Genomic DNA, 6,895 nt, shown 5'->3' with positions numbered 1-6,895 from the left:
CTTCACAAATGGTTGGGTCAACAATGTTACGTTGAAATGATAACAATGGCCGACTCTCATATCAATAGTAACTCAATCACAAGACAACCAATCATTCAATCCTAGGACATGATATTGGCACTATACTGAAACATATGTTACAAATATTCATGATGCATGTGCTTCTATTCACACATGCCAATTTGACAGAGAATTCGCGTAGTTTGAGAACGAATTAAATGCATAGGAGACATATAGGGAAAACCCCATTTCGATTAATTATTCATAACAAGATATATACAGAGAATGTCACAGTCTCTTGTTTCATGATACAGGCTCTCATGCCCCATTCTCAGGCTCTTACTCCCTAAGTTACTCTCCAAGTTGATCGAGGCCTAACTATACATGGATTTATATTTTCCTACTAGCTATAAAATATCCTAACATAATATATATTATTCAAACATATATCTCAACTCCTAGAAATTGCTTAGCACTTCAACTTGATATTTCCCATGTTTACAAAGGTCCATTTGGCCAAAACACCAGCTTACAAAAACAACTTAACCACCCATATTCTTCTAGAATATGGACACTTGTATTTGTATCAAAAATCCTAATTTTGCACGAATTACAATTGAGGGATTTTAATACCTTTTGGATAATTTCATGACCCGCTTCGGTTTAGTAAAAAATGGATGACTAGGGGTTGATGCTCCTAACTCCCTAGATACAAATTTTATGACCTCTCTATTTCTCCTTTAACTATCCCATCTATTCATTCATTTAACTCTTCACATTTTAATGCTTTCATTGTTTCTTTATATTTATATTCTTGTTTGTTGCTTCATTCCATGTGTATATTCACCTTCTATTCTTTATACTATTTCTTTGTCATTACCTTATCATACTATTTTTTCCAATTAGGTTCTTCTTTTAAATATCATTTTGTTTTCATTTTTTTAAAAAGAAAATGTTTTTAAGAATATTAAATACTCCATTGTTTAGCTCTTAAAGGGGAAACTTAATTGGAAATGGTCGTGAAAATGAAACGTTATGTGTGAGGAGGTTTGAGGTTCAAATCCCTCAATTTACGTATACTTGCAAAAGAAGCATATGTAAACACCCCAAAGATTACAGTGATAGTAGTTAAAACCGACCCCATATCACGCGAGTACAAAACCAACCCAATTATTAATTCCTCTAAATACAATAAATAAATAAGCCTAAATCCACCTAACCATCCACTCACTCATTTACTTCCACACATACACGCTTTTTCTTTTCGAACTAACCTACTCAACAAAAAATACCCCTTTTCTAATTTGTATTTTCTATATTTCCCGAATCACATGTCAATACTTCTCATATAACCGTTCTTACAAAACGTACAATATTACAATCTTACTATTTTTTCATAACTTTGTCATGCAATAGTTATACTATTCTTTCATGACTTTGCCCCACACATATATTGACTTTTTCATACAATATTATAGTTAGGAGTTGTCTTTAGTGCGACTTTTTGGAGATTCTGGTGACGGAATCCGGCGGAAAAAATTGAGGTTAAATCTTGATTTGTATTATTTAAAATGTTTTTTTAACCGCATATTTGGATTCAGCACCCTGAAAAACCCCCCTAGGATGCTTTGATTGTGCAGAAATTAGCTATCAAACTTGCGATTTCAATAAATTGCTACCGGATTTTGAGCGGAAAAACCCACCGGAAAAACTTCCAAAAAGTCTCTTTAAAGGCAACTCCTTATAGTTATACTATTTTTTCATGACTTTGCCGCCACACATATATTGACTTTTTCATACAATATTATAGCTATACTATTCTTTCATGACTTTGCCACACATTTCCATATTGACTTTCCCTCTCTTTTTGACCCCCTCTTTCCATGCTTACACCTGTATTCAACTTCAACTTTATTCCCCAATACTCAAAAAACAATGCATGGTAGCTGGAAAGTTCCTCTGTCCATGTCACATGGGGCGGTTGATAATTGTTTATCATTTTGAAGTCTCACACCCTCCGTACAATCTTTTTCTCATGTGCATTTGTTCAAACTTTTTGCTTAGAATCCATGGTATAATTTCATTGATATGAGTCTATAGTCGTATATAGTTATGATATCCCTTCTTCATTCTTATTTCTAATTTGATAATGCCATAATATATTATCACGCTCTTTACCTTCACCAACACAATGGCCTTTACCACTTATTATTATAAAAATACACATATTGTTATCCACATAATGAAATAAATAAAGTTTGTGTGTGGGAGCCATGGGTTCTTTACGAGGTATTCCAACGATCGAATCCAATTGTTTATTTATATTACAACGTTGAGCTACTGAATATGGTGTATGTGGCTTTAATATTTTATTCATAGGAAGTGCATTATGCCTTTATCCATTATTTCTTCATATTTTTTCAGTCATAGTTGTGATTAAGAACGACGCAAATACAGAGCGATTGACTAATTTACGACCCCCATGGTTGGGGCCAACGTCAATGAATGGCAGCAACAACGAGAACGAGTTGTCGCTACTTCCAATAAATGCATTAGTGGTACAACTGGTACAATTACGAGTTGTCGCTAATTCCAATAAATGCATTAGTGGTACAACTGGTACAATTGTTTAAATTAGTTATTGGTACAATTGTTTAAAATAGTCGTTGGAGGCGTGGCAGAGTGAGAAATATGTAGGGGTAATATTGACATGTGGTTTAATTTTTTAATTTTTTTTTTTTAATTTTTATTTTTCTAAAGTAGATTCAACCCAAATTTTATAGTATAAAGTTATTTTATTTTAAAAATCTAAAGAATATATAAAATTATTAAAAATTAAATACTTTTATAAAAATGACAATAATAAAATTTATTATATTAATATGATAATATTTTTTGTTTTGAATATATAATATGGGAAAAATTTTGTTAACATTTTTTTATTCTCTTCATATGTAAAAATATCACCCATAAATAAAATAATTATTAAAATAATAACAAATAAAATATATTAAGAAAAAATTCCTTATTCTTCGAATAAAAAAAGCCAATACACCACTCCTGCACACCACTCACTTTATGGACTTTAAAAGGCAGTTGTGAAAACCCTTATAATCCTTGTGAACTTTAAAAATCATAAAGGCAGTTGTGAAAACCCTCATAATCCTTATGGACTTTAAAAATCATAAAGGCAGTTGTGAAAACCCTTATAATCCTCATTCTATTCTAATCTCCCATATCAACAAATTTTCCTCCAATTAACTCAAAAAATATGCAACATCCCAAATTGTCACAAACACACCAACCTCCAGCATCGAGGTAAGGTAGTCGGTGGCCAGGCAGTCATAGTTGTGATTAACAACGACCCGAGCGATTGACTAATTTACGACCCCCATGATTGGGGCCAACGTCAACAAATGGCAGCAACAACGAGAACGATTTATCGCGACTTCCCATAAATGCATCTTGGGTTTCCTATATAACATTCCCGCCTGCATTTTCCAGTATCACTCGAACTCCTCTCTCACCAAGTGGTTCGATCTTTTTCGTCGAACAGAGAATGGAATTCTATACTGCCTCGTTTCTTGCAGTGCTACTTTCTGTCTCTATAACAACGGCAGCGACCGCTGGCCCGGCGCAGTTCTTTTTCGGAGACTCGTTGTTTGATAGCGGCAACAACAACTATCTTGCTTCGCTCGCTAGAGCGGACCGTTATCCTTATGGGATTGATTATCCCAACGGTAGACCGACTGGACGTTTTTCCAATGGATTAAATCTCGCCGATTTTATCTGTTAGTGTTTCAGACTTACAGAGAGTTTCAATTTTCTTTTTTAACTTAGTCTTAAATATCGGATTTCACGGGTTAGCGGGTTAGCGTTTGAGATAATAATCAGGAATACGGGTTAGTTTAACTTCTATGTTCTGCGTTATTGCTGTGATCTGACCATATAGATTACGATTTTAATATGTTTTTTAATAGATAAATAGTATAATTATATAAATTAAATCGCCATAATCATAATATTTAGTAATAAGTAAATGGTAATCAAAATATTCAGAATTTTGATTAGAATAAAAATAAGAAATAGGAAAACAATTTATAAACTCTTGATTTCATATATTAGATTGTGTATATGTAGAATATTCACAATTTTTATTTTGTAAAGAATGAAAATTCTGAAAACTTTACCTAGTATTTTCATATATAAATTTAACACTTTAGAATGTCTTTACCCCCACCTAAATTATATAAATTATACATTTTACAAATTTTTTTGCAAAGAATAAATAACTATATATATATATATATATATAAATATATATAAATAATAATTGATTATATAAAACAGAAGCATATTCTTTTTAAGTTTTAGTTTAAAGAATAGGAGATTTATAATTTTTTTAATATAGTGGGAAAATATATTATAATTAAGTTGTGAAATAAGTAGGGAGACTCAGAGATTGTTATCACTCACTGCTATTCTCCAATGTAAACTGACTCATCACAGTTATTCAAAAAAATATATAATCTGAAATTAGCGACTTGTAATCAAGATGTAAATCTATCTAAACTAAATAACCACATAAACAAAAAATGATATATGTAAATCTACTGAAAGTGACCTAGGACCCAATATAAACTAAATAGCCACATGAACCAAAAATGATATATGTAAATCTACCCAATAAATAAATAAATAAATAAATAAATATATATAATTTTAAAGTGCAGTTCTAAATTCTTCTAAAATATTGTTGTTAGGATTATATAAAATTTAATAAAAATATATGTATTATTGTTATGATTGGTATAGAATTTGAATAAATATACGCATTTCAGGCCTAAAACTTGGATCCGACCTGGTGCTGCCGTACTTAGATCCTTCACTCCAGGGCAATGAATTACTGAAAGGTGCCAACTTCGCGTCTTCAGGCATCGGCATTCTAAAGGATACGGGCGTTCAATTTGTAAGCACAAATTCATCGTAATACCGGACTTTTATTAAACTCCACATCTTTTCATAATGATTTGCAGAGATTGATGAAATGAATTATAAGGATGAGAATTTGGTTGCATACATACAGGCTGAAATTATTAGGATGCCTCACCAATTCCAACTTTTCCAAGAGTATAAAGACAGAGTTGCAAGTATCATAGGACGTAATGCGACCAATAAACTGGTTGCAGAGGGGTTCTTTTCCATAGCACTTGGAGGAAATGATTACGTCAATAACTACTACCTTCTGCCTGTAACAGCGAGATCACTGCAGTTCTCTCTACCTGCGTATACTGATTTTATCATCTCCGAGTATGAGAAGATTCTGGCGGTAATTATTTTTCTGTATTCTATGAGATCGACATTCAGGTTTCGGTAGTTCATTTCTATCACATGCCTTGTAAATTGACTCATGAATTTGCAGTAATTTTACGATCTGGGAGCACGCAGGGTTCTGGTTCTGTCGTCGGGTCCTTTGGGGTGTATTCCTATGGAGAGGGCATTGAGGTCCACAAATGGTGAATGCGTGCCGGTGCTACAGAAAGCCACGAAGCTTTTTAATGATGGACTAACACTCGCAATCGATCGACTCAACAGACGATTTCCTACTCCGATATATACAATGACTGGAATGTTTCCGATTTACATGAAGTTGTACACCAATCCTCAAGCATTTGGTAATGTTTCTTCCTGAATTGTCGATTTTTGTTCTAAATTCAACAGCTAGTGCTCATTACAAATACCTTGCCTTTTTTTTCAGGGTTTGGGGATGCCAAAAATGCGTGCTGCGGACAAGGACCCTACAACGGTATTGGTATCTGCACTTCCCTGTCAAATTTGTGCCCAGATAGGGGCAACAATGTGTGGTGGGACCAGTTTCATCCAACTGAGCGCGCTGATAAAATCATAGTTGACCAATTCTTTTCCAATCCATCCTCTGTGAGTCCTATCAGCTTAAAAGATCTGATGAAACTCGATGTCTGATGGCCAAGTATTCTGTGATGTCTGAAGAAATCACATCTCGAAGATTCATTAATCATGGGCTCTATTTTTCATAAAAACAAATACGATGGCCCTGTCATCATATTTGTGTCCGATCTCCTTCGTTATCAAACCCTCAACCGATCTGCAGTAAAATTGTATTAGATTTCTACTTTCTGTAATGTGGAGCAGCCAGTAATGTTTGTCTGAGACTTACATGTTGGTATAAAATATTAAATTTTCTAGCTTATGTGGATGAATTTTTGTTTATTTTGAGAATTTTATGTAGTTTCTTTAAGGCTGCACATTGGTAATAGATCTTAATTTTTATAAAATGAGTTTATTTATAAGATTGATTAAGAAAAGAATATATTTTGTGGATAGATATGGAAGTTTCAAATGAGTGGTTAGTGAAGCTATGTTGTTTCTAACACATTTACACATAAACACAACTCAGGTTGTGGCTTTTAGGTGTTAGCTTGGTAAGAAGATTATGAATTTCTTCAAAATCTATGCCTAAATATTATTATTATTTGAAATGTTAGAATCCTCCCAAATTCTTATTTAAAAGTGGCTTCAAACTTGTATTATTATTTATAAGGTTTTCTTTTTCAAGTCCAACTCATCAAATTATAAGCTAATATTTATGGTTCCCCTTCAAAATATATTATAGTTAATGGGTTAGACCAAGTTAATTGAAAACTTTTCAAAGATGGTTTAGCATAATTTGTAAAACCTTTGAAATTATGTAAATCATGCCTATACATCATTCCACCAAATCATCGGTTAGCTTCAATTAGGAATGAACATGGTTGAATATGTTTGATCTTTTTTAAAGTAATATAAAACATATACATCTATGATATTACTTAAAGATTATTTTATGTTCAAGTTAGAATATAAAAATTTACTAAGA

At 32.6% G+C, this 6,895-nt stretch overlaps 1 pseudogene across 1 annotated transcript; it reads left to right on the top strand.

Moving 5' to 3' along the window:
- Positions 1–3,536: 3,536 nt before the first annotated feature.
- LOC149191201 (GDSL esterase/lipase At5g33370-like) lies at positions 3,537–6,094 on the top strand (annotated as a pseudogene). Its single transcript, XR_016256588.1, has 5 exons — positions 3,537–3,791; positions 4,842–4,969; positions 5,087–5,329; positions 5,423–5,675; positions 5,759–6,094. The product of XR_016256588.1 is annotated as a GDSL esterase/lipase At5g33370-like (transcript).
- The last annotated feature ends 801 nt before the right edge of the window (positions 6,095–6,895 follow it).

Source organism: Pinus tabuliformis, chromosome 3_1 (genome assembly GCF_031772625.1).
Source record: "Pinus tabuliformis cultivar Carrire ecotype Pingquan chromosome 3_1, CPIR1, whole genome shotgun sequence".
In the NCBI taxonomy this organism is placed as follows: Eukaryota; Viridiplantae; Streptophyta; class Pinopsida; order Pinales; family Pinaceae; genus Pinus; species Pinus tabuliformis.
The sequence above is the reverse complement of the archived record's forward strand: the minus strand, read 5'-3'. Positions and strand labels throughout refer to the sequence as shown.